We start from the raw sequence: 5729 nt of genomic DNA on the forward strand, positions 1-5729 counted from the left end.
AAGAGTCCAGTAGCCCATAATAGCATTGGGTCTTCTGTTTAACTGGCAATGTCAGAAATTATTGACCTGAGTCCCCCACAGCTCAACTTAACAGCATGGTACCTTATGAATCTTATTGAACAATGAACCTTTTTGTTTTGTTGGTTGCTTTTCTTTTCTCTTGAGACAAGGTTTTCTTGTGTAGTTCAGGTTGGACTTGAACTTGCACTGATCCTCCGGCCTCAGCCTCCTGAGTGCTAGACTTCAGCTTACAGGTATGCACCACTATGCCAGGTTGATGTGCCAAAACTTGTAGCAGTAGCAACAGCCACCACCCTAACAGTCTCTACAAAGAAACCATATGATATCAGCACTGTGCAACAATGCATAAAGCACTGCTGTGAGTCTGCATGAAATTGTCTGAATCTCCATGGCTACAGTCAATTAGGTTCTTCTGTCAAGTGCCAACAGTACCGATAAGAAAACAGTTTATTCTTTGCCTCTTGCTGTGATACTTGCTAAGAACATCTCAAAACTCTAAGAAATCGTCTCAGTGAACGCATTTGATGGCTACTCTCTTGACCCAGGAGACTGTGAAATCAGAGATGGAATGCTATCTTAAAATACATTTTTTTTATGAAATAAAAATAGACCTGGCTGTTAATCTTCTGTGAAGTACTGCAGCTGGTTGAAAGAAGTGAACATGTGGTTAGAAATCAAATGTGACTTTTTTAGTTTCTTGACCAATTAGTAATAAATAACACGCCACTTTGAGAACACTCGTGTGGGAAATAGGGGCAGTTTTAAGCTTTCTAATATAGGAATAACAAAACATATAATTATTTGCAAAACGTTTGGTGAAGTAAAAACAAGTGCCTGTTTGTCTATTGCATTTGGTTTCATGGTGGGACGTACAGTGTTGATACAAAGGATGAAACAGTAGATCTGTTTTTCCAGCCTACAAAATAAAACATGACAAATACATCTGAGTGCTTAATATTTCATTGCTATTTAACAATGTGGGTACATAATTTTGGCATCAAATTGAATGTATATTTTTTAAAGGATGTAATTAAATCTTTCTTAGGGAAATTCAGCGATCTTAAAAATTCAGTCAGCACTTTGCTGTTTCCATTCCTACTAAAATCTAAATTTAAGCTGGTAGTCACAGAGGCAACAGAATTTATGCTAAAATATTTCCACTGGTACATGATGTAGAAGTGCTTCTGCAATTTGAAAATGTTCCCATCATTAATAATAATTTATCTGGAATTTACTATGTGCAATAATTGTGCTCTACTGTTTTATAATAAAATTATAACATACATAAAACATGCAAAATTCACACTTCAATTAACATCTCACATAAACATGTGCTTTGCTTGTGATATTTGTTTACTAAATTTAAAGTTGTCTTTGTAAAATACAATCATTACTTGGCTGAATATTTCTTATTATTCCCCATATGTGTCAAATCCCATATGCTATGCAAAGCATGGATTCAACAAATGTTTATCAAGCTTCTGTTAAGTTCTAGTTAGAAGGCAGAAGGGCAGGAATACATTAAAAAATGTTCTACATGTTGTCCTCTGTGTTACTTGTTCTTGTGCAGTTGCTTGTACATATTAAAAAGTTTAGGTCTCTGTGGTGACATTTACAGTCCAGAGGGAAGCGGACAGCTAACTGCTCTGTGCCTAGCCCACAGGCTCAGTGTGTGACATTCTGAGAACAGAAAGGTGCGAGGGCAGGAGCTGATGCTGGAAGAGGACAGGACATCCTCCTCGAGGTGGTAACACCAAGAAACCACCCTCTCTTTATTTCTTTCTGCAAAAACTCTCTCTCTCTCTCTCTCTCTCTCTCTCTCTCTCTCTCTCTCTCTCTCTCTGTCTCGTGATTTTCTTATTTTTATCCATGCATATTTGCAGTGCATCGTGTTAACATTCTGTGCATGGAGTTGGTCATGTAGCGAGCACACCCCAATCTTTTTCTTTATTATTAGTATTATTTCCTTTCTGTCCCCTACTCCTCTGCCAAGGTCGTGGTCGAGGAGGACAGGGCTGGCAGCAAGATCCAGAGGGCAACGTGGCGCTTTTGTGTGGAACACGATCTTCTTTGCGTGGCATTGCTCCTCACTCTGGAATTTACCATTCACCACAAACTGAGCATAACAATGACCTTTATTGAATATGATAATGATTGGGATTGAGACTTGTGGATACACTTGCTAGAACCGCACTACAGATACAAATGCGTCTCTGCATTTGCCATCTGTGCGTTTGAAGAGTATGAAAAGTAACATTTTTCATATTTTCTAAAAACTGAATTAAGTATGTTGTTACATTTTAAGTATCACATGCCATAGGGATTCTGTACCTGTGCATTGTATAACTTGATTCTTTTTTCCCCACTCACCTTCTCTCATTCAGTTCTTTTCCCTTCGCTTGCTCACCAAAGCTCCACTTCCATTTCTTCCTTCTTCGCTTACTTTTTTCTTTTCCATTTCTTTGTCTCCTCCCCTTTCTTAGCTCTCCTTCATATATAAGCATTTTCTTCCTATTTTACAATACCTAGCATATATTTTGGTTCTTATTTACACTTTCCATTTCTCACGCTGGAGAAACAATGTAGAATTTGTCCATGTGTATCTGATTTACTTCACTTAAGAGGATGGTCTCAAGAGAGAAACAAACATTTGAAGTTTAAGAATTCTAATACCAGAATAATAAAGCACTTTCTTCCTCAGGGACTCCTGCCCTTTTACAAAGGGACAGAGTAGGCATACAGAAATGTAAATTTAGGATAGCAGGAATTCCTGTGTAATTATTCACCAATGAGATGACCCCAAGTGAAACAGCAATCATTTCTGTACACAGAGGACAACAGAAACACTCAGAGGTGCAGACTCTGCACCTTAGATTTGAAAGTGGCATTTATTTGACAATCAGAATAATATTTCTGTAAGTTTTACATCTTCTTGTCATTGGCAAAAAACATAAAGCTTTTCTTCATCAATAGCTTACAGTTTTCTTGTGAAAACTATTATAATTATATTAGCCATTAACATTCCTTTAAATCGTATTTCCTGGAAGCAGGTTATGTATATCAAAATAAAAATAATGTAAGTTTTATGTGTTAAATTGTGAATGGTTTAATATGTACTATACTGAATAGAAGAAATTTCTGTCTAAATACTCTTCACTTAAATTAATCTGAGCTTTTACTATGTGCTTGTGGGAAACACCAGAGCCTTTTTAATGAGACATTGAAAAGCTTCTAAATAGGATAAGCTTATTTGAATTATATTTCTTTTTTGTGTATTTTCAAAGTTGTTTCAGAACAAAATGTGAATCCAGGTTGAGAGCAATTATATTAGCAGGTCGTGATTTAATATAGGGTTCATGCTTGTTTCTTTTAACTTTTTTGAAGCAAAACTATGCATGAATTTTTATTGCAAACACAGGTTAAACACTCTGTCATTCAGAACATTACTCATAAATTTTGCATTTGTTCAGGTTTTTGATGCATCCATAACTTAACTCTCATTTTTATTGTTGTTGTTCTACCAATTATATGTGATTACTTTTTAAGGTTCTCACTGAGACACAGCAGAAATAATAAGACTATTCACTCATTATGTCTTCAGAGTTTCCTCTGTGGCAAACACCATTAGAATTTGCATCTTTGCTTGCCTAGATGTGTTAAAGACTAGCTCAACTTTTGCATTATACTCATGGATAACACGCCCATTGTGTGGTCCTTACATGGTATTGGAGAGGGTAATTGGCAGTAATTACTGACGGTTCTTCTTGCTGTTAAACTGAATGTATGTCATTCCACATCTGACCACCCTTGCTTAGAGCCACCAGAAAATTAATCTTACCCTGCAGTTGTTTCTAGTATGATTCAAAAGGCATACACAAACAAACAAGCAAAAAATGAAAACCACAACAGCAAAAGAACACATTCAAGGGAATAAAATCAACCATTTATTACTTACATGGTAACACATTAAAACTTAAAAGAGGAAAAAGTGAAAACGTGGCGAAGAATTCATGCTACAAGTTTGATATGTTTTTCACACTTAATGTGGGTAAATTTCTTTAGATGTGCATTTTAAGTTGCAAGTGAAATCAATAAATATGAACTCCAATTAGGGATAGGTGTCTTAAAAATATGAAGACGAAATGTACTGATCTCGGCATGTATTCTGTAAATTAAGTAAATTAAAGTGGATTAAGTCAAAGGATACAGAGGCTGATTTGAAGTTTAATATTATTCATTCTTAAAGATGTGTAACTAGGAGCCGGGGAGATGGCTCAGTGGAATAAGCGCTTCCCTGGCAAGCACAAGGGCCTGAGTTCAATCCCTGGTTCCGAAAAAAAAGATGTGTAACTAATGCATTTGACATTTTCATAATAAATATTAAAAATGTCTATCATGGCTGTCAATAGTATAGTGCAATTAAAAACATTTGCATGAAATTAAGCATAGTGAAACACTGTTGTATAGCCAGCTAGTAGGGAGTTTAATATGGGAATATTGCAAATTCATGCCTAGCTTCAGCAAACTACAGACTTATCTTTAAAAAAATAATGGAGGAGCAGGGGTATAGCTCAGTTGTAGATCATTTCTTAGTATATGTGGTGCTTTGGGCTTGGTCCCCAGTACTACATAAGAAGAAAGAAAAAAAAAGGATGAAAAAAAAGAGAAGAACAAGGAAAAATTTTTTAAAAAAGAAATAAAAACAATTTAAGAGAGATTGTGTTTCAGCAGATTTAGTGTTTCTGTCTTAATATTTAGACCTTTGATCCATTTTGATTTTAGCTTAGTGCATGGAGAGAGACATGGGTCCAGTTTTAATCTTCAGCATGTGCAAACCCAGTTTTTTGCAGCACCATTTATTAAAGAGGCCATTAGTCCTCCAGTGAACATGTTTGTCACATCTGTCAAAAAGAAGGTCGCTGAGTGCGTTTGTAGTTGCTTCTGCATCTTATAATCTGTTCACTGATCTTCAGGTAATTGTTTTTGCCAGTGACATGCTGCTTTGATCACAGTAGTTTTGCAGTATTATTTTAAGACCTAGGTGTAGGCAAAGACTTCAAGAAAAAGTAAAATCCAATAATGTGGGAAATATTACAAAGAATCAACGAATGGGATCTCATCTCATTAGAAAAGCTTTTGCACAGCAAAAGAAACCACCGCTAGAGGAAAGAAACAGTCCAGAGAGGGAAAACACTTCTGCCAACTGTTTCAGACAAATGACTAATATCTAGAATGTACAACAACTCAAATAATCCTACCCCTACACATAAACTTAAGGACCCAGTCCAAAAATGGGCATATAAAGTGAACAATCACTTCTCAGATGAAGAGCTACCAAAAGCAAATAAATATATGAAAGAATGTTCAAAATCACTTGCCATTCAAGAGACACAAAATAAAACAATGCTGAGATTCCACATCAGGACAACAAACATGACTATCGCCAAGAAATCAACTGCAAATGAATTCTGGCAGGGCTGTGGGGAAAAGGAACCCTTTTCCACTGTTGGTGGGAATGTGGACCAGTAAAACCACTGGAAAACTAGTGTGGGGATTCAACGAAAGATATATATAACGATATATATATATATAACTGGATATATATAATTGGATATAAATATAATTGATATATATAAGTATATATAACTAGATATAAATATAACTGGATATATATATAAAACTGGACAAATATATAACTGGATGTACAT

The sequence above is a fragment of the Octodon degus genome, unplaced genomic scaffold (assembly GCF_000260255.1).
Source record: "Octodon degus isolate 3935 unplaced genomic scaffold, OctDeg1.0 scaffold00001, whole genome shotgun sequence".
In the NCBI taxonomy this organism is placed as follows: domain Eukaryota; kingdom Metazoa; phylum Chordata; class Mammalia; order Rodentia; family Octodontidae; genus Octodon; species Octodon degus.